Source organism: Rhinoderma darwinii, chromosome 5 (genome assembly GCF_050947455.1).
Source record: "Rhinoderma darwinii isolate aRhiDar2 chromosome 5, aRhiDar2.hap1, whole genome shotgun sequence".
Taxonomy (NCBI): Eukaryota; Metazoa; Chordata; class Amphibia; order Anura; family Rhinodermatidae; genus Rhinoderma; species Rhinoderma darwinii.
In genome coordinates this window covers 93,280,408-93,304,143 of record NC_134691.1, presented here as the reverse complement: position 1 = coordinate 93,304,143, position 23,736 = coordinate 93,280,408, and the positions used below count along the sequence as shown (strand labels likewise).

Sequence of the window (23,736 nt, the reverse complement as noted above, 5' to 3'; positions counted from 1 at the left end):
TTGAAAATATGAGAAATCGCTGCTAAAGTTCTAAGCCTTGTAACGTCCTAGAAAAATAAAATAATGTTCAAAAAACGATGCCAAACGAAAGTAGACATGTGGGGGATGGTAACTAGTAACTATTTTGTGTGGTATTACTATCGGTTTTACAAGCAGATACATTTAAATTTAGAAAAATGCTAATTTTTGCAATTTTTCGCTAAATTTTGGTGTTTTTCACAATTAAATACTGAATCTATCGGGCAAATTTTGCCAGTAACATAAAGTCCAATGTGTCACGAGAAAACAATCTCAGAATCGCTTGGATAGGTAAAAGCATTCCGGAGTTATTACCACATAAAGTGACACATGTCAGATTTTAAAAATCTGCTTCGTCCTGAAGGCCAAAACAGGCTCAGTCCTGAAGGGGTTAACATCATATGTACGTGATACCATGGATGTTTTGAAACAAATTGAAGGTATCACTTTGGAACGCAGTACCTTTCTGGCTAGTCTGGATGTAGAGGCATTGTATTCCTCCATTCCACACAAACTTGGCTGTGAAGCGGTAGAGTACTTCTTGAGATCTAGAGGTACTCAATTTGTGGCTCATAACCAGCTAGTTCTGCAGTTATTACATTTTGTGCTGGAGAAAAATGTATTTATCTTTGAAGACAGGATTTTTCACCAGCAATGTGGTACTGCAATGGGGAGTCCAACTGCTCCCACCTATGCAAATTTATTTCTTGGCTGGTGGGAGGAGACAATTGTTTTTGGGGAGAATTTCCCCAAGTGGACTTCGTCAATAGGGATCTGGATCAGATATATTGATGACGTGCTGCTGTTCTGGAATTCAACAGTGGAAGAATTCAATAGTTTTGTGGCTGCCCTTAACCAGAACAATCTACGGCTAAGGTTCACATGTGAAATCAGCAATCAGGAACTGTCTTTCTTAGACCTTAAAATTACAAAAACATCAGAGGGTACAATCCGTACTCAAGTACATCGTAAAGAAACAGCAACCAACAGTTTCCTGCAATGGAACAGTTGTCATCCTTATCCCCTTAAACGCGGTATTCCCAAGGGTCAGTTCATGAGAGTACGCCGGAATTGCAGCTCCATGGACGACTTCGAGAGACAGGCTCAGGCACTTACAACCAGATTGAAGGATAGAGGTTTCCCTAAGGGAGTAATCAGAAAGGCCTATGTGGGAGCGAGAGATGCGGACAGGCAGAGTCTTCTTGTTCCTAGACAACGAAGGGAAGAGAGAGTTACGAGACTTATAGGCACTTATGATTCTAAACAATGTGAAATTATGCAGATCCTGAAGAGGTATTGGCGTATTCTTAGTACTGATGTAGATTTGATAGATCAGATTACGCAATGGCCTTCAGTCATATTCCGGAGAGGGAAAAACATCAGGGACAGAGTTATGCATAGTTGTTTTCATCCCATTGCACCTAAAGTAACATGGCTGGACAGACAAATACCAGGCACACATAGATGTGGTAGGTGCAAGGCTTGTGATTTTATTCAAAAAGGTGACAAGTTTAGGAGTGTCGTTACGCAATTGGAATATGACATTCGTGATTTTGTCAATTGTAAAACAGCAGGGGTGGTATATCTGATAACATGTCCATGTCCACTGAATTATGTGGGAAAAACGGTGCGGCAGTTTCGGCGCCGGATCAGAGAACATGTTGGCGACATTGCGAATTCTAGAGATACTCCTATATCCAAACATGTACACGCTACACATCAGGGTCGTGCAGAATGTCTTAAATTTCAAGCAATTGAACTCATTAGGCCTCCCAAACGGGGAGGTGACTGGGATAACCTCATACTACGAAAGGGAGCCCAGTGGATCTAAAGATTGGCGTGCACACAACCAGGGGGTATAAATGAGCAGACAAACTATGCACGTTTTATTTAAACATTTATTTAAACATGCATTTCCATGGCCAGTTATCCCTTCAGGATAGCAAGAGACCCACATGGTCGTCATGACAGGTGGTCTCTTAATTATCAATGATCATCATGTGGGCAGTCTGGCTATGGTTCCTTATTCAGTAGGTGTTCAAATGACACTTTATAGTGGGGTAGACATTCATTTATCTACACAATATGTATTATCAGTGTAGTTGTTTATCAATGGCAGTCCAGCTGCGGGTTTTGAGCTGATCCGCAACACTTAGGGCATGACCACACGTGGCGGATTTCCTCCGCAACTGTCCGCATCAATGCCGCACAGAATCTGCGTTGCAGATTCTGCTGCGGATCTGCACAAAATGTGCAGTAAATTGATGCGGACTAGCTGCTGCGGACTGCGGTAAAAGTACTTCCCTTCTCCCTATCAGTGCAGGATAGAGAGAAGGGACAGCACTTTCCCTTGTGAAAGTCAAAGAAATTCATACTTACCGCCCGTTGTCTTGGTGACGCGTCCCTCCTTCGGCATCCAGCCCGATCTCCCTGGATGACGCGGCAGTCCATGTGACCGCTGCAGCCTGTTATTAGCCTGTGATTGGCTGCAGCCGTCACTTAGACTGAAACGTCATCCTGGGAGGCCGGACTGGAGACAGAAGCAGGGAATTCTCGGTAAGTATGAACTTCATTTTTTTTTACAGATACATGTATATTGGGATCGGTAGTCACTGTCCCGGGTGCAGAAACAGTTACTGCCGATCGCTTAACTCTTTCAGCACCCTGGACAGTGACTATTTACAGACGTCTCCTAGCAACGCTCCCGTCATTACGCGAGCCCCATTGACTTCCTCAGTCTGGCTGTAGACCTAGAAATACATAGGTCCAGCCAGAATGAAGAAATGTCAAGTTAAAAAAGCAAGACGGATCCGCAGCACACATAACATGTGCATGACAGCTGCGGACTTCATTGCGGAAATTAGAATCTCCATTGAAGTCAATGGAGAAATTCCGCCATGAGTCCGCCACTGCTCCGCAACAGACAGAGCATGCTGCGGACACCAAATTCCGCTCCGCAGCCTATGCTCCGCAGCGGAATTTTACGCCTCGTCTAAACGAACACTGCTAAATTAAAGTGTAAGTCAATGGACAAACGGCTCCGCTGCGGATTAACGCTGCGGAGTGTCCGCAGCGAAATTTAAGTGAAATTCCGCCACGTGTGAACCCAGCCTTACCCAAACTTTAAATATCGATATACTCCTTCTTTGCAGTGGTGAGTTCCCGGCAACATGGGCGACTCGATTTTGTGGCCTCTACTGCGCCTGCGCGTTCGGCTTTTGATGCGGTCGATGTTGGTTCCTGGCTGTCAGCTGATGGCCGGGAGTCACATGGACAGGTGTCACGAATTCGATTGGTGAGTGTGATTGGCTGTTTCGATTGGCGGTGCCGAGGACAGGGGGAGGAGTCAGATGCTTTAAATAACTTAGAGTCCCAGAATGAAGCATGCCGCTGACATCTATGCGAGCATGCTTCCGTGGAGTACAGCAGAATACCTGCTGCTGAACTAAATATCGCTGGCATCCCGGCCAGAGTGACCAAGCTACAGACCCCTGATGATGAGTATTGAAACGCGTAGGGTCGGTTGTGAATAGGAATTTTTTAGCATTGGGAACACTAGCATTGTTTGTATACCTTAACACTAGGAGCTTCCGGTGCGGTTATCACGGACTCTAGTGTGAATTAGGGTCAAGACTATTGTTATGCCCATTTTTCAAATGCTGATTCTGTATTGATATTCTTGTTGAACACTGAGCTATAGGAGGTTCACAATTGAATTCGAACTCAGTGTTTATTATTTAATACGTTTTTATACACACGGTGGGGCTTTTTCACAGTGGTGACTGTACCCCTGTTTTTAGAGAGTTATAAATAAATGTTATATTTTACTCATATATTACACCAGTGAATCCTTCTTTGTATTGACCACACATATATTTATATATGTTAATAAGATCACCTCCAAGGCGTCTTTTTTCCAAGCTGAACAAGTCCAATTTCTCTAGTCTTTCATTGTAAGCGACACCAATGTGGAGCTCAAAACGGAATTCCATATTCAAGATGTGGCCTTACAAGGGATTTATAGAGGGGCAATATTACATTTGAATCCTGCGCTTTTATCTCTCTTTTTATACACCCTAAAATCCTATTTGCTTTTGCAGCTGCTGCTTGACATTGAGTACTGCTGCTTAGCTCATTTGTAACCAAAATACGCAGGTCCTTCTCTTGTTCCGTTATCCCCAGCTTTCTTCCATTTAATGTATAAGAATTAATACTATTATTGCGTCCTAGGTGCATTACTTTACATTTCTTGACATTAAATTGCCATGTTTTTGCCCATGCTGTTAGCTTATCTAGGTCTTTCTGTAATATTATATAGTCAAGCTGAGTTTTAAGTATCCTACAAAGCTTTGTATCGTCAGCAAAAACGGACACATTGTATCAACATCCACAAAGTCATTAATAAAGAGATTAAAAAGAATTGGACCTAATACGATCCTTGTGGTACCCCATTGATGACTTCAGCCGATTTTGAGTAAGTTCCATTTATAATGATTCTTTGTTTTCTATCCCTTAACCAATTCCTTACCCATGTGCATACATAATCCCCCAGTCCCTGCATCTGTAGCTTCAGAACAAGACTGTTGTGTGGAACAGTATCAATTGCTTTTGCAAAATTCAAATATATCACATCCGCCGCCTGACCAACATCCAGATTTGTACTTACCTCCTAATAGAAACCGAGCACGCTAGTTAGGCACGACCTGTTTTTCATGAATCTATGCTGGTTATTCGTTATTAGAATATTCTCCGCTCTATACTGTTGCAACAATTACTCAAGTGGGTAGCATCAAAAATATTTTGTGTAAAAAAAATAGTAACAAAAAATGTTAGCAGAAAATTAATCCTACAAAATTATTTAGATTTTTTTTTTAGCACTCTTTTGTTCAGGTGATACAATGGTATTCTTATTATATTAGGATAGATTACGCAGTGGGTCTCAGCTATGAAAACTCTCAGACAGATGTTGGCAATACTGGTTTCATTTTTCCACTGCAGTTTAGACAAGCCGATCACAGATTGTTTGCTATTGACAATGAGAGGTATGATACACAAGGCTCAGTTTTTCTAAGTTTGCATTGGGCAGCATTTTTTTTTTTTTTATAGCAATACCTTGTTGCTAATATTTATTTTTCAAAATATGAATCAATAGAAATCTCCCACTCACCACTGTAATACTGTATGTAATTCTCTTAAACTGACATAAAAGAAATGTCATTAGAATTGTGCAAAAGTACATCATTCTGTTCAAGCTGCAGACTCGTCTTATATTGTAAACGATAGAGCAAGTTGCCCAACACTAAAAGTTCTTTATTATGTCTTGTACAAAAAGCATTAAAATGTCTCAACTGCATTATTGAGAGGAATAATTTTTACTAGCTTAACGTTTTTCTTTTTTTTCAGATGTGTTTTGTTTTAAACTGTGTTTTGACATAACATATTTTACCTTATTACTTGTTTGATTTGGATATTAGCAACTTGGTTGAGTGTTCATAACATCATTAACTGGGAGGAGGAATGCATATTAATATTTTGTATGCATAAAAATGTAATTGTTTGTGTTATATGTCTTGTGGAAAATAGGATTGTCTCAATGAAAAATGCTGACTATGATGCCAACTATGCTGCTAGAATTTCAATAACACAAGCTTATGCCCTAGATCTTCAGAAATTCTTTAACCCCTTCCGTGAGCCCATTCCATACTTCCCCTACCCGACTTTGGCGTATGGATACGTCAAATATCGGGATGGGGTTAATAACTAGTAAAAGTTATAATGGATTTGTCACGGCTGTGGGGTATGTGGACCCACTAGGCCGCACCGTCATAGCGGAGTAGCAGCTGGCCAAACAACAATCAATGAAAGTCTATAGAACTTGAGTACCTGTACAGAAGTTCTGATAGACACGTGGTGTAGCAGACACTTTGGCGTGGCAGAAGACACTTGGCGTGGCAGAAGACACTTGGCGTCGCAGATGACACTGGCGTGGCAGATGACACATGGCCCAGAGGATGAACTCGACTCCAACACTAGACTTCGCTCAAGAACGAACACAATTATTGGATACGGGATATGGCATACAAGATTCGGGAACACAGGATACTGGATACATCTAAGGGACCATCAACATGGGTAGACACAACAAGGAAAGAGAGGGCAGAGTTCTTTTTATAGTCCAGTGTGAACTGGGAATTGGGTAGAGAACAAGTTACTGGTGCGCACGCTGGCCTTTTAAGGCCGGGGATGAGCGCGTGCACCCTAGAAGCAACAGCAGAGAAGGGCAGACGCATGTGCTGGCGTCTCCTGGGAGGCGCAAGCCTTCAGTGTCCTGTGGTCACGACTGCCGGTAAGTACAGCGTGCCGGAGGTCAGCGACGGCGGGCACAACCGGCTTGAATTCTCCAAGAGATTTCAGAGCACAAAGAAAGCAAGTAAACTCTGTGTACTGCCACTAGAGGATGACAGCAGGCATGATGTACTATGGTAGGACAAAACCTACTTTAATTAGTCAGAGGCAACTAGCAGCATATATAGCAATAGCTGGATGCATTCACTAAAGGGTTTTTACAGTCTGAAGAAATTAATGGCGTATCCTCAATATGGGCCATCAATGTCTGATCCGTGGGGGTCCGACTCTCTGTCAGCTGTTTTGAAGGGGCCGCAGCGCTCATACGAGCTGCTTCCCCTTCATTTCCTTTACTGCTCACACTGTGAATCGCCGACACACTTGTAGCGGCGGTTCACAGTAATACAGCCTTCTACCATTCACTTCAATGGAAAGAAGGCTTGTCAGTGGCAACATTTAACATGTATATATAGTACAACATGTGAACACAATATAGAACATAATTTTAGAATAGTGTGGAACATCTTTAACAACATGTCCCGACATAGAAGTCAGGTGCACTATAATGCTAGTTGTAAATAATACATTAAGAGTTTTATAAGGGATTTAAATATATTTATTCTTCAGTTTTCAAGCAGGTCTTCCCTGTTCTATTTTTTTTTTCTTTAATTCTCTTTTTATAAAAATTTTCAAGAACAATGAACATAACAGTGACATACAGAGAACAAGTCTACAGAGTCAATGAACAAGATATTACACATTTTTATATCCATAAAACAATCCAGAGATTATACATAGAGTTAATCAGAAAATAGTCATTCAGATCTATCTCTAAGTAGTGAAGTATGAACATATCTATTATGACCCAGGTAGTCACATAAAACTCACATAAAACATAAAGACAAACAATAGAATACTAGAAACCGGATATCACATCGCAGGATAAGATAAAAGCATACGGCATTGTCTCATGACATTGCTTACTTCTTCTACTTTAGTAATGTCCCCTTAATAAAGAAACTGGCTCAGACAGGTTCCTAGTCCAGGCCTACAACATAAGGCCTCATGCACACGACCGTATTTTTTCCCACCCGTAAATACTGGCGTAAATACGGGTCCGGTGTCACACGTACTCCACCCGTTTTGCACCAGTATTTACGAACCCGTGCCCGTAAATATGGGTCCGGTGTCACCCGTATTCCACCCGTATTTACGAGCACGTTTTTGGCGGCAAAATAGCACTGCACTAATCGGCAGCCCCTTCTCTCTATCAGTGCAGGATAGAGAGAAGGGACAGCCTTTTCTGTAATAAAAGTTAAAGAAATTCATACTTACCCGGCCGTTGTCTTGGTGACGCGTCCCTCTCTTCACATCCAGCCCGACATCCCTGGATGACGCGGCAGTCCATGTGACCGCTGCAGCCTGTGATTGACCTGTGATTGGCTGCAGCGGTCACATGGCCTGAAACGTCATCCAGGACGTCGGGCCGGATGTCGAGAGGGACGCGTCACCAAGGCAACGGGCGGGAGACCGGACTGGAGGAGGCAGGAAGTTGTCGGTAAGTATGAACGTCTTTTATTTTTATTTTTTACAGGTTTATACTGATCGGTAGTCACTGTCCAGGGTGCTGAAAGAGTTACTGCCGATCAGTTAACTCTTTCAGCTCCCTGGACAGTGACTATTTACTGACGTCGCTTAGCAACGCTGCCGTAATGACGGGTGCACACATGTAGCCACCCGTTATTACGAGAGCTCCATAGACTTCTATGGACTGTCCGTGCCGTTATTACGGCCTGAAATAGGACATGTTCTATCTTTTTCAACGGCACGGGCACCTTCCCGTGAGAAAACGGGAAGGCACCCGTCGCCAATAGAAGTCTATGAGCCCGTTATTACGGGTCGTGATTACGACCCGTAATAACGGGAGTTTTTACGGTCGTGTGCATGAGGCCTTAGGCTAGTGCCAGGAGAAGGAGGGGGTTGAATCTTCAAACCTCCTACACTGTGTGCCGCCATTTTCTGAGCGAATGCACAGTGTAGGAGGATTAGATACAGTGGTAATCAGACAGTATAACATGAACATAGACGAACATTATACACACATCACATACACAAACATAACTTACCTGCTCCTGCCGCCGCTGCCGCCTCCGCTCCTATTCCTTGTGTCTGCGCTGCCTTGAACATATGGCCGGAAGCCGCGACCGGAAGTCGTCATCTTACTGTCCGGCCACGGCTTCCGGTCCACATGAAAATGGCGCCGGATGTCGCTCTACCAAAGACCTTGCTTTTGGTCTGTGTGGGAGCGGCGCATGCGCCGTTCCCACACAGATGGCGTACGCTATAGTGAATGGAACGGCTCCCTTTCGCATTCTCTATGGGGATGTATGTGCCGTATTCCATCTCTGTATGTGTCGTTAATCGACACATACGGAGATGAAAAGAAAATGGCAGCCCCCATAGAGAAGTAAAAGAAAGAAAAAAGTAAAAGTACAATACAAAAACACAAATAAATAAAATTTATTTTAATATCAAACTAAAAGCAATATTATATATATAAAAAAAAAAAAATTGTCATACCTTCCCTTTAACCCCTTCCCGACCACCCACCTAGATTAACGGGCTGCAGCACTGGTCCTTGTGCATGCAGCTCGTTAATCTACGTGTGCTCCTAACAGAGCACACAGGTGCTCCCCGCAGCCCGGCATCCCCCAGTACAGGCTGCTACTAGCAGCCTTAGTACTAGGGGAAAACATTGGGTCAGATCGCAGTGGTGTTCCCCGCCGATTAACCCCTTAAATGCGGCGGTCAATAGCGACCGCTGCATTTAAGTTGTTATAAGAAAAAGAAAAGAAAACATAATGACTTTCATTTTTATCTCGCTGTGCTTATGAAGGAAACAATGCGGATGAAACACTCACATTTTTTTAATTTTTTTTTTAAAATTGTAAGCAATTTCCCCAATCCCATTAAATTCAAAAAGATAAACATAAATCGGGATGAAGGCGTCCGCAAGAACCAGCCCACCGTACACCACCGAGTACAGGAGAGAATGAGAAGCACATGAAGAATAAGCATGGCCCTCGGCTGCACCAGAAAACCACCCGGATCCTGACCACATCTTACACGGGTGTATACCCCAGGATCACCCGTTCTTGGAACCAGACCGTTGGTTCAAAGCATTTCCTTATTTGCATTTGAATGTTTTGTGGGAGTAATGCAATGAATGTTTCCCATGTTTCAAAAAATTGTTGGACCTGTAATTCCTTATGGAGAGAGGCCTCTACCCAGTCCATTTTTAGTAGACAGGATAATTTATCCAAGAATAACTTGAAAGGTGGGGGCTGATTAGTAAGCCAGGTTTGTAATATGGCTTTTGTTCCTGCCGCGCCACATAGTGCAACAATTTGTGTGCTCCGGGGGAACACCCGTGAAGTTCAGGGTCCACGTACCCAAACACCGCCCACAGTGTTGTATCAGGGACAAAATTTGTGAGGTGAGTAGAAGTGAATGTGCGTATGCGAGACAAAAATGCACGAATGCGCGGGCACGACCATAAACAATGGTAGAGGTTGGCTGCTGGTGCTTGACATTTGAAACACGACGATTTGTAGATACCAATTATATGCCCCACACTTGTGGTCAAATACGACCTGTGGGCAAACGAGCAGAGGGAAGACATTTATGTGCCTGCTCTAGAGCCGCCAGTATTGTGGTATGTGTTAGAGTCCGATCGTCACCCTGCCATTTAGTTAGAGAAGTCTGGGACTGTGAGTAATCAAGGGGAACATGAAGGAATTGGTAGTTTCTAGATATTTGGCCCTTCGGGGAGCTGGGACTGGAGAATTTTAGGAGCGAATAAGGATTGAGTTGCGTTTCTCTGGTAAAACATTCTGTGTTACAGAAAAAAATTGATTTAAATGGATTTTCTGCCAAGAAAATTTTTGGGGAAATTTCACCTCTACTTTGCTTTAATTCCTGTGAAACATCTAAAGGGTTAAGAAACTTTCTAAATCCTGTTTTGAAAACTTTGAAGGGTGCAGTTTTTAAAATTGGGTGACTTATGTGGATTTCTAATATATAAGGCCCTCAAAGCCACTTCAGAACTGAACTGGTACTTTGGTACTGGAAATTTTCTTGAAAATGTGAGAAATTGCTGCTCAAGTTTTAAGCCTTGTAACGTCATGGAAAAAAAAGGATGTTCAAAAAACGATGCCAACATAAAGCAAACATATGGGAAATGTTATTAGTAACTATTTGTGTGGTATTACTATCTGTTTTACAAGCAGATACATTTAAATTTAGAAAAATGCTAATTTTTGCACATTTTCTCTAAAGTTTGGTGTTTTTCACAAACAAATACTGAATTTATTGATCATTTTTTTCCACTAACAAAGTACAATATGTCACGAAAAAAACACTCAGAATCGTTTGGATAGGTAAAAGCATTCCCAAGTTATTACCACATAAAATGACACGTCAGATTTAAAAAAATCGGCTGCGTCCACAAGGCCAAAACAAGCTCAGTCCTGAAGGGGTTAAGTACAGTATTCATATAACAGACAGTATGTGGAATTTTGTGGGCCTTATATGACCTAAAGCAAAATTCTAAAAACATTCAGACATTAGGGATCATAATATAAAGTATTGTTTTCCGCTGTTGTATTCTTTCTCATTAAAGGGATATTCCCATCTTAGATGTCTGATACAGGCAAGTCCCAGGTCTGGGACCTACACCTATTTCGAGAATGGAAGGGGGCGGTCATCCAACCCCCATTCACACTTGCTCGGCTGTTTCTGTAACTCCCATAGAAGTGAAAGAAAAGAGACGCTGTGCACGGCCACCTTACCATTCATTCCCCGATTGTATGCTGTGGCCAGAGGAGGTTGAGTGAAACCCATTTTGGAGGTAGGTACTGCTCCCAGAGCTGGCACCTGCATCTATCAGACATTTATAGCATATCCCGTGTGTGAAAGTGATTAAATGTGTTTAAATGATTCTATTTTGTGTGGACTCCATCTTGGATAACTGGCATCCATCTTGTAGCCTAAATAATCCATTTTGTGATTAAGAAATCATCTGTTGATTTAAGACAGTATATTTTGGCTGACCTTGTTTGTTTCTCAGCTATGTAGCTCTCTGTTTCTTATCTGAGTCTGTGACAAGAAATATGTATTGACCTTGAGGGTTGCAATTCTATGAGAGAGGTCTATCATGAGAAAGGACAAGTCATAACGATAGTAATGTATTCTTGCATGAGAAATGGTTTTGTTCAATTGCAGGTGTTGGCTTGATGTAAGCATTTCATGGGAATTATAGTTTTACATTTAAAAAGGCTTTTATGCCTGTGATTGGCTCAGTACAAACATCTCATTGTATGCTATTGGCTGAACCAGAGTCAACATCACATTGTAAATGAATGGCTGAAATCAAGTCTACACCCTTTTTGAAAGATATTATTGTAATTGCCTTTGTAAATAAAGCTCAGAGAAGTATTTTTGTGTATACAAGCATTGTCTCGTGTCTCTTACTTCTCTCCGATATATCAATATAACTTATGGATTTGGATCTGAATAAGTTTCCAGAGTGGGTGTCAGTTGACCACCCATCTAAAACTTCAGTCTAATATATTTTGGCCATGATTGCGTCAACACCGTGGATATGTCATTAATGTCTAAGATGGGAGTAACCCTTTAATTTCACGAGTACTTTATTTAGGGAAAAATAATTCAAATCTATTGCTTGTCAGGAAAATATAAAAGATGGGGGTTGTGTGCTAGTATTCGTTGAAAATTTAATCGTTTAGACGCAGTCGATCACAATGCATAGAGTAATGCTAAACAGTGGGGAGTCTAAGTGACCTAATGAACATTAAAATAAGGCTTCTTATTATGTACCAGATTATAATTGATACCATCATCTATCACTTGTAAAGCTAACCTACAAATAAAGTTTACAGCACCTGTATGTACGTATTTATTATAAATTTGACACATGAATACTACTCTATTGTCTCTTTATATTTCACCTCTATTATGATGTGATGATGTGAAATAAACATACAGATAGATGAGACCGTATGCTCTTCTCTTGACTTAAATGAGGAAAGGTCATGTTTAATGACGCAGAAAGTCAGCCTGTCCTTGTAAGCTATTGTAGAGACGTGCAGAGAGGACCTGGCACCGAGCAGCACATGCTTTTATTGATCAGTGCCGCATTATCAAGGAATGTCAAAATGTCGTAATTTTTTATGCTTTATTATGACTCATAGAGATTACTAATCATTTCTTTGAAATGAGAGGATATTGCAGCGGTCTTTTGTTCACCCTAATCTCCAGGGACAGTCTCTGGCTTTAAAGATTGCTCTTTGAATTTTTTTCGTAACTGGAGATGTCCCCATTTCTTGACAAATTGCAGAAATATATCTATCATTTTCTGTATACCCATGTCAATCTCTAACACTAGCTCATCTTCACCAGACTTTTTAAGTCAATATTTATTGAATGAGTCTATTTAAAAAATGCAAAAATTGATCTGCAAATTTAGTGAATATATCAGTATAGAAAACTAGTGCTGATAATTTTTCAGGAACATTATCATTGTCTTATATACAAAGGCTCAGCTGTAAAGTGTTTTTTATTTCAGGCTGGAAACAGTGTGTTATGTGCTACCTGGTAAACCTGAGCAGAAGTAAGGGTCCATTGCACCTGTGGGGCCCAACTGTCTCCATGGGTAAGGATGATCTTCATTTAACTTTTAAGAGGGATCTTCCCACTACAAACATTTAAAGAATATGCTATAGGATATCCAGTGAATGGGCTTCTGTGTCTCCTATTTGCAGAGGAGATTTGGCCACGCATCTGCATGCACTCTCTATCATACTGTATAGGACATATGGTAGCAGCCACGTGAGCCATGTTTAACGCTTCCCTTTATGTTCCTGGAACCCCAAGATCAAATTTTTGGGTGCACCCCTGACCCGAGGAGCCAACTAAAGCAGGGGTGGGATTCAAATTTTAAATTATAGGATCCCTACTTGGATGACAAACATATGGGCAGGGTGCCCGCGGTCTAGTGAGCCACAGAAAAGTATTCCTACTTTTATAACTAAATAATTACAATATTCCAAATACACTATATATTAATGTGTTATATAAATAAATATAATTGTATGTAACAGTAATTTCCTAGAAATTATCCAAACGTGTGTATCCTCTTCCCCTGCAGGCTTGATTTTAAACAGTTTTACCAAATTATGAATACATACCCCCCCAACACACTCACTACATGTGCAGCTTATATAGTTAGGTAGTACACTGGTTAAACAAAGGAGAAATATGCGGCACGAGCAGTGCACTGAGCAAATCTCCTAGCTTTCTGCCACCCCATCCCCCCAAATACGAATGTTTAAAATACAGATACAATATTAGAATCGAGTTTAATGCACAAGAACCAATGTCATAACAAATATGCAGCACCAGAAACGTAGCTTCCCAGTATGACCTCAACAATAGTAAGGGTATTCTGGGAGTTTTTATTTTACAATCAACAATGCTACCACCACACATCATGCTGCAGACCATACAGTACTAATCAGACTGCGGCAGAGGCGGAATAAACAATGACATTCAGTGACTCACAGGTGACGTGTTCTCTAATTGGAGTAGTTATTTTTCTTCTCTGTACCAGACCATGATGACGACTTCTCCTGGCCACGATTAGACTCTGCAGAGTTTGCCGTATAGATGTCTTTGGCTTCTTGCTTTTGCTGCCCATCCCCACACTGTGAAAATAACAGTGTCACATATAATATTCCCTGAAATGTGCCCCTCAATCTATTAGCTCCACACACTGTGGCCCCTAAATATAATAGCTCCACACACTGTGCCCCTTGGTAAGGCTCCCTTGAATCATGTAATGCCGCTACTATATTTTATTGTGTTTGCGTCTTAAGGACACAGATACAATTGAATCCAGGGAATTTGGACTGGGTCGACATCCAGCCTTTCCCCAGGTTTTGTTGTTATTTTAACACCCTGTTAAGGAAAACCAGGGAGAACAGCCTGTATCTCTTTCCTGAGCTAAACAACCAGACTGCAGCAGTAGAGAGGTCTAAACTAGTTCTGCGACTGCCTCTCAGTCACTTAAAAAATGAAGGGTAGATGACAACATCTTCAATGTAAATATTGGCATTTATTCATGCCAATAACTAATGCATGCGGAAAATGGCAAGCCTCCCAGTCACTATCCTTTCCCTTTTTTTAGTGCCCTAACAATCAATGATATATGATGGTTTAGTGATGATGAAAATTCTGGGTGTCCTTTTACTCTAGTCTTTTGGGTCCATTGACACAGTGCCCCGGACAGTCCCTGATATCTAGTGGTTTAGAGTCTTGGTCCCTCGTATCCAGATCTTTATTGCTACAGACATGAATGGTATCCATCTTCTAAACCTCTGCTGTCCATTGATTTGGTAGTCTTACAATCATTCCCTGTATTCTACATATAAAAAATTACTGATGCCAAACATTAAGTGCTTCGTAATAAAAAGTATGAATGACATTGCAGCTGCTGTTTCTAATCTAACAGGTTTCCCCATAATAACAGGGGGCACCGGGTGGAACTACACTACAAGACATTGATTTTTTTTTTTAAAAAAACAACATTTAAACTAATGCAAATTTTCTCACATTGACATCAATTACTCCTAGCATGTAACTAATTATAAGGATTATTGCAAGGTGAACGGTGCTCCAATTTAACCCTAAACAGATAGAATAAACCCCATCCTTTAGGATTTGCTTGCTAAATACAATGCAATACTACAATGTACAGTCCTACTTTACACATTTCTAAACATCACACAACAAGAAAATATATATAGGCAGTGTCAAAATATGAGGGTACAGCCCAGTATGTGCTGATACTAGATCCATTAGTCATATCTCGTTCCTGTGGCTGACAAGGAATTTTTTGTGATAGATGCATACTTATATACAAGTCTATACTTCTATGCCTAGATTCCTCTAAGTGGCTTCATTCTATAAAAAAGCCAGAATATCCATCATTTTTCCATTGACATGAGCAAATATCAAGTGTTACAGTCATATAAACATAGCATAAGGCCATGTGTTGCTTTATTTATAAAAGTTGTATAACCCCTTGAAGATTTAAAGGGCTAACTACTGGTAACTGTTCAAGCAAAACTCCACTTAATAACATATTAGGTACATAAAAAGTTGAGTAGCTTTGTAAGTACTTTTCTTTACTTACCTAGTACCAATTTTCAGTGGTATGACATTTTCTTTTCCAGTCACACACAGTGGCGGATTATCATATGGGCGTTTCGGGCGGCCGCCCGGGGCCCGAGGCTCCCAGGGGGCCCATGGCAGCCCGAACCGCACATCATCTGCTAAATCTATTCAGCGCGCTAGCGCTGCTAAGTGCCGAAGATGAGGAGGAGCAGGGAATTGGCCGGGAAAGGGGTAGGACACGCCTCCCTGACAAGTGCGGGCCGCCGCCATTGAGTAACAGAACAGCGACGGACGGCTGTTCTGTTACTCCAAAGCAGCAGGAGGGAGAAGAGCCGGGCGGGCGGTCACCGGCGCTGAGGTCAGTATAGGCTTATCCTCCTGCCCAACTGGTTCCCGACCGCTGGCTGTATTTTTACGGCCAGCGGTCAGGGACGGGTCCTTAAAACCCGAGCCATAGACTTTCTACGGCTCGGGTTTTAACTTGCTGCCCGCGCGATCGGGCAGCTGAATGTCGGGTCTCCGGCTGTCAGTGACTGCCGGGGACCCTGAGGAGAAGATAGGAGCAGCTTTCGCTGCTTCTGTCTTCTCTGATCTCTTTTACACAGCGCTCAATGAACGCTGTGTATAGGAATAGAGACAGCAGCAGCGGCGCTGTCTCTATTCCTCCCGGTGATCATGTGACTGGTCACATGATCGCCGGGTGCCGTTAGTGGCAGACTGTTGCTGGGTCTTACTAGACCCAGCACAGCCCTATTAGTGACAATCGTCACTATGAGAGGGCTGATTTCCCCTGTAACTGGGGCTGCTGTGCAGCTCCAGTTACAGTGGAAAAGATGGTGTAAAACAAAGAAAAAAAATATATAAAGTTCCCCAAAGGTCTTTTTTGACCTTTGGGAGACAGACCATAGTAATAAAAAATAATAAAGTAAAGTGCAAAAAAAAATGTAATAATAAATACACATAAAATACCCACCCCAATAAAAACGTCGCCCTCCCCCCCCCCCCGCCAATCATTGTTGTAACGCTAGCGCTGACCCAATTACCCTAATATAGACATGTAATATATTAAAATTTACGGTAGACAATGACGATTACAAATAAAAGGTCTATTTTAGGGTAAAACTATGTTATTACCAAAAAAAAAAATAGCTGAAACGTAAAAAAGCTTATTTTTTTACTATTATTTTCAAACTTTATGAATAAAAATTCTAAAATAGCAAAAAAGGTGTGTATAAAAACGCTAAAAAAACGAAACCTGCATTATCTACGGAAAAAACGTCGCAAAAATCACGTCGGTTTTATTTTTTTTTAATAAAAATGTGTGTTTGGGGCAACTTTGTAATTACGTTTTATTAAAAAATATTTTAACTTTTTGAGATACAGCTGCTTTGTATCCTGTATCCGTCAGGTCAGCAGGACTGACGGGATCAGTGAAACGGGCCCTGCGCTAAATTATAATCTTAAATGTGATAGATTTGAGGTGGATCCTGCGTGTCACTGATCCTGTCAGTCCTGCTGACCTGACGGATACAGGATACAAAGCAGCCGTATCTCAAAAAGTAAAAATATTTTTTCATAAATCACACTGATACACACACATACACTATATATATATATATATATATATATATATATATATATATATATATATATATAATTATAATATAAAGTTTTTAAATGTGTACATAACCTTGTGGCACTATATACAAGGGGGAGCGCTGTGAGGCACTATATACAAGGGGGAGCGCTGTGAGGCACTATATACAAGAGTGAGCGCTGTGAGGTACTATATACAAGGAGGAGCGCTGGGAGGCACTATATACAAGTGGGAGCGCTGGGAGGCACTATACACAAGGGGGAGCGCTGTGAGGCACTATATACAAGGGGGAGCGCTGTGAGGCACTATATACAAGGGGGAGCGCTGTGTGGCACTATATACAAGGGGGAGAGCTGTGTGGCACTATATACAAGGGGGGCTGTGTAGTGCTATCCACAGTGGTATGTGTGTGGCGCTCTTTATAGGGGGGGGCTTTTTGGTGCTATTTACAAGAGGGGGAGGGCTGTGTGGCGCTCTCTACAGGGGGGCTGTACGGCACTATCTATAGGGGGCTGTGTGTAACGCTCTCTACGAGGGGGATGTGTGATATATAGAGGGGGCTGTGTATGGCGATATCTATGGGGGTGTGTAATATCTACAGGGGCTGTGTGTGGCACTATGTACAGGGGGCTGTGTGTATGTGGTGTTTTACAGTGTGTGGTATTATTATATTCAGGCACGCAGTGTTTGGTGCTATTATATTTAGGGGCACAGTATGTGGCACCATGATAACTTTATTTTCGTTTATAGGTGTGGAAATGTTGGAAAAGTGAGGAGACGTCTGAGTGGCAAATTCTGCAGAAATGAGTCATGGCCGGGAGAAGTCGTCATGAGCGCTGGACCGGATGGAGAAGAAAAGAGGAAAAAAACTACTAGAATCTGAGACGTCGTCACCTGTGAGTCACTAGATTTAAAGAGAATCTGTCACCTTTCCTGACATGTTTATTATAGGAATCCTTGTATTTAACAAAAAGTCTTTCTGCAGTCCAGGACTGATAGACAATTCCCCTTGTCAGGAGGTTGTGTCCCTGCACAGTGTGATACTCTCAGTATGTAGGGACACCGCGCTGTGACAAGGGAAATCGTAACACTGTTAATGCTTGCCCAAAAAGGTAGTGTTAAAAATAGTTACGGCGCGGCAGGGCGGCGGTGAGGAAGGGGGGCCCAAGTTTGGGTAACAGCCCAGGGCCCATGGTCTACTTAATCCGCCACTGGTCACACATAAAGTGGAAGTAAAAATGTTGATTCCTTGGAATCTGTGTGCAGTTTATCCGCATTCTGCATACAATCCTATGACTTATATCTGCACTTGAGTAACAGGAACCCAGCAGCATTTTAAGTCAAAGTTATTTCTGTATGGAAAATAAAGCATTTACATATAATTAATTGATAGGATATGTTGTCCGACCGCTGGGACCCCCACTGATTGCTAAAATGAAGATTCCTATGCATTCTGTAGGGCACTGTCCAGGCGTTGTGCAGATATTGCAACTCAGCCTTATTCACTAGAATATGAGAGGCGCTGTAGAGAAAAAGTAATGAAGAGGCCTCAGCCCCTTCTTTCTCGCAACCGGGTTTGTTGAACCCCTAACAATCAGCATGTGATAGCGATATGCCGTCACTTGCTACAATTTAAATACTCCTTAAAGGGTCTGTACGTGATTAAGATAGCAAGGTTATTTACAAAGATAGTCAACATTTTAATTATAAATTGACATTCACTTGGCTTAAATCTTCAGACATTTACTATGGCCATATAGGTCATCTGCTCAATTATCCCTTCTGCTTCCCAATATTCTACAAACTGTTATTCTATGTACCACTCTTAGCCAGGTTATTCTGGTCATATGGACCTGGTGGAGAATGAGAAAAGTAAATCAATTTCTTACTTTTCCGGTCCATCCACATTAATGTGTTTGTAGACAGCAATCTATAGAATGGGCCCTCAGAAAACAATCGGCCACTTATAAAGGTATCCCTGTCACATACAAATTGTTTTCAGTTTCCTTTACCTATGTAGATTACTGCATTAAAAAGAGAGAATGGTGGAGGAAAATCAGAGGAAGAACAGAATGGCTGAAAGATGATGAAAGACAAGGCCTAGCAATGCTAATAAATGGAGATTGGTTCCAAAACATATGCCCCTCCATAGCCCATCATAGATATTATTGTGATCAATATGAAAGCATTGAGGAGGGGGGGGGTATATCAATGTATTGTAAGTAAAAAACCCAGGGAAACCTGTTGCAGGTTGGTTGTCTCATTAAAATCAAGCAGACATATTTTGGTGACTGCTAATAGCACCTACATTTTGCTTTTAAAAAGTTGCATTACAGGGGAATGGCTTATAAGTCACTTTGTTATTTATTTCTACAGACAGAATTTTACAAAAGTGGAATACACTGTATGCACAACAGGCCAGATCTTCAAAGTTTGTGCCTGTTTTAGAAAAGTCTGCAGTAAGGACCTGTTCACATCAGGGTTCCGTTTGGGGTTTCCGTTCATCTATCCCCTCAGAGGAACAGATGAACAGAAAGTCGAACGGAAACTATGGCTTCCGTTTGCATTACCATTGATTGGTAATACAAATGCTTCCATTGCAGTTGGTTTCCGTTGGTTTCTGTCCTGCAAAGTTTCCATTTTTTTTGCGGAAACATTGGATGTAGTCAACAATGCTATTGTTCCCATGAAAAAAACTAAAACTTTACTAAACAGAGACCAACTGAAAGGATAAGGCGTAAATTACGGCAAAGTTTTAAGACTGCTCCCCACCCAATTTTGCTAAGCTCCGCTCACTCTTTAGAAGAATGCCATTAGAAGCAGAAATGGCACAAAAGTTGAAATTTTTCACGCAAATTGCAAATTTTGTGACGAAAAGTGAATAAACTCCCGCCATTGAGTCATGCATCTTACCACATTAAAATCATTATTTCTTATTATCCTATATTTCTGCAATTTATGTCTATTACACAATTTGTGACAGAAAACAAAAAACCTACTTTGCAGCTACGTTTCCTGCAATAGTCATACAATCCACTAAACCTAAAAGAACAAAACATGCTGAATGTAGTGATATGTTTTGGACTAGATACTTAAGAATTAACAAAAATGGTAACTATTCATAACCTCTTTTAACCATGTGATTATTATGGCCGCGGTCACGGATCGCCGGCATTAATCACCCGCCGACGGCCGCGACTGCAGACCCACAAGCTCATTCCGGCGTCTCCCTCATCTGAGACGCCGGCACACTGTACCGTCCTCGGCTGCTGCTAGGGTGCGCACCCTCGCTCCTGGTCTAAAAGGGCCAGCCCACACCTACAAAAAGCTCCCTATCCAATCCCTACTCTCCCTGTTATATAAAAAGGATTCTACCTTCTTCCTCCTTGCCTGGGCGTTATTGTTGTCTACCCATGTTTGTATAGCAAATGGTCCCTTTGTTGTATTCTGTTCCTAATATCCTGCTTCCCGCAAATCCCGGAGTTCTACAGTTGCTCCCTGCGGTAATTCTGACATCTTTGAAGTAAAAGAGATCCTGGATTACAGGGCGGTAAGAGAGAGGACCTTCTACCTGGTGGACTGGATAGGGTTAGTTCCTGATAAGAAGTCATGGAAGCCTGATGCTAATGTGGATGTTCTAGCCCCATCAGGAAATTTCTCTCATGCTCTGGACCTAAGAAGAGGTGGGTAACGTTATGACCACGGTCACGGACCACTGGCATTACTCACCCGCCGACGGCCGCGGCCACAGGCCCACGAGCTCATGCCGACATCTCCCTCCTCTGAGATTCTGGCACACTGTACTGACCTCGGCTGCTGCTAGGGTACGTGCGCGCGCTCCCTGCCTTAAAGGGCCAGCACGCGCACCTACAAAAAGAAAACCTATCCAATCCTTACTCTCCCTGCTGTATAAAAAGGACTCTGCCCTCTTCATCTTTGCCTGAGCGTTGTTGTTGTCTACCCATGTTTGTATAGCAAATGGTCCCTCAGTTGCATCCTGTTCCTAGTGTCCCCGTATCTTACTTCCCGTATCTTGTATCCAGTAACTGTGTTTGTTCCTGTGCTGAAGTCTACTGTTGGAATCGTGTTGTGTCATCTGCCATGTCCAGTGTTGTCTCTGCCACGTCCAGTGTCATCTGCCACGTCGTGTCATCTGCCACGCCAAGCATCATCTGTGCCACGAATCATCTGTGCCAAAGCGTCTGCTACACCTCGTGTCTGTCCTGACTCTTACAGGTACTTTTGTGCTAAGACTTTTGCATAGAGAAGGAATGATCCAGCGATGTGTGATAAAGGTGGGGGAAACTCTGTTCCCACTTTATTAGAAAAATCAAACCACGAATGATACAACGAAATGAACGAACAACACCAGGAGGATGACAAGGTGGTGGAATTGGCACGATATAAAGCCTACGCGTTTCAAGCACTTGAAGTGCTCTTACTCATGGCTCGGACAGAGCCATGAGTAAGAGCACTTCAAGTGCTTGAAACGCGTAGGCTTTATATCGTGCCAATTCCACCACCTTGTCATCCTCCTGGTGTTGTTCGTTCATTTCGTTGTATCATTCGTGGTTTGATTTTTCTAATAAAGTGGGAACAGAGTTTCCCCCACCTTTATCACACATCGCTGGATCATTCCTTCTTTTTGCTACAGTTACCTGCCGTGGGCCGTCGCGGCTGATCCGGGCGATATCAGACACAGGAGTGTGAAGCTGGTGAGCTGGAGGTTTCCTCCCATTCCCCTTTTTCCTTGCTATTATCACTTTTGCATAGACTGTTGTTTTGCCAGCTGCCACTCCGCTACGGTTGAGCAGCCTAGTGGGTCCACATACCCCGGGACCGTAACAGTGGTGAGGAGTCATGGTGAGTTTGGGGTGAAAGTGATAACGTCTAGTGGAGGTAACGGGGTAGAGGTTAGTAAAGTGCTATAGGGGAAAGTTTAGAGCCTAAACCTAGCCTAAAGTGATAACGGGAGGGACTGGAGAGATAGTTACATAGTTAGTACCGTTGAAAAAATACATATGTCCATCAAGTTCAACCAAGGGGTGGGAAAAAGAGAAGGTATATGGGTAAACTATTGAACTTGATTTTACCCCTACTGATCCAGAGGAAGGTTAAACAAAAAACAAAAATTACCCATTAGTCATGAACCAATCTGCCATTAAAAGGAACAATTTCCCTCTTGATCCTAAGAGACGATCAGACTGGATCAACATTAAAACATGAATTCTATACAATGACATAGATGCTGATATTATTGTGTTCGAAGAAATTATCTAAACCTTTTTTTAAGTCATCTACTCTTCCTGCTGTAAACCGCTCCCACGGTGGGCTATTCCACAGATTCACAGTTCTCACAGTAAAGAGGGTTTGTCGCCTCTGGAGATTGAACCTTTTTTTCCTCAGACGGAGGGAGTGCCCCCATGTCTTTTGAGGGAATTTTACATGAAACAGGATTTTACCATATTTTTGTGTGCGGGCTATTTCCACACTTATTCAAGTTAATCATGTTCCCCCCTTAGTCGGCTCTTTTCAAAGCTAAATACATTTTATTAATTTAATAATTTCTCATAACTAAGATTCGTCATGCTCCTTATTAGTTTACCAATTTTTGCTACAGCAGTTCTTTTGTGGGATCAGACCAAACGGGCTAGCATTTGCTCCCCAGGTGCATCAATGAGCTTTTGGTGCCCATGAGCCTGGTTGTCCTTCCTTGGACCACTTTGGTAGGTACTAACCACTGCTTGCCGGGAACACCCCACAAGACCGGCTGTTTAGAGATGCACTGACCCAGTCGTCTAGTCATCACAATTTGTCTCTTGTCAAAGTCGCTCAGATCCGTATGCTTGCCCATTTTTCCTGCTTCCAACACATTAGCTTCAAGTACTGACTGATCATTTGCTTCCTAATATCCCCTACCAGTGACGTAGCTATAGGGGTCGCAGCGATCTCAATCATGACTGGGCCCCAAAGCCAGGGGGGCTCGTGGCTCCCCCCCACACCACGTCTATAAAAAGTTACTATAGTAACTGGGGTCTATGTAATTAACTCCACGGGCCCCTGTTACTATAGTGATAACAATATACTTACCCCCCTCGTTCCCGAGCGCAGCAGAGGTCCTGGGGTCTTCCTGCGTCATGACGTCACGACACTGTACTCCACGCAGAAGGATGCGATGCTGGATTGCGCCAGGACATCCGCTTCTCCCAGGGCCCGAAGAGAAGGGTAAGTATAATATAACTGTCTGCTGGGGCCCTGTATCTAAGCCTACAATGTGGTAGGCTTAGATACAGGGCCCATCAGACAGGATCACACATGCTGTGATCCTGTATCTAAGCCTACCTTGTGGTAGTCTTAGATACAGGGTCCAACACACAGTATCACACATGGGCCCTGTATCTAAGCCTAATATATGTGGTACGCTTAGAAACAGGGCCCAGCAGACAGGATCACACATTTTATACTTATATACTTACAGCCTACCACATGGGTTACTAATGTTTTTTTTTTGTGTTTGTGCT

General features: G+C 42.3%; 1 long non-coding RNA gene across 1 annotated transcript in view; it reads left to right on the top strand.

The window, feature by feature from the left end:
* Positions 1 to 18,227, top strand: part of LOC142652674 (uncharacterized) — a 42,499-nt gene extending 24,272 nt beyond the window's left edge. Inside the window, exons 2-3 of the long non-coding RNA XR_012847882.1 lie at positions 13,010 to 13,096; positions 17,966 to 18,227. This is a non-coding gene — a long non-coding RNA (uncharacterized LOC142652674). The remainder of the gene's footprint in view (positions 1 to 13,009; positions 13,097 to 17,965) is intronic.
* The last annotated feature ends 5,509 nt before the right edge of the window (positions 18,228 to 23,736 follow it).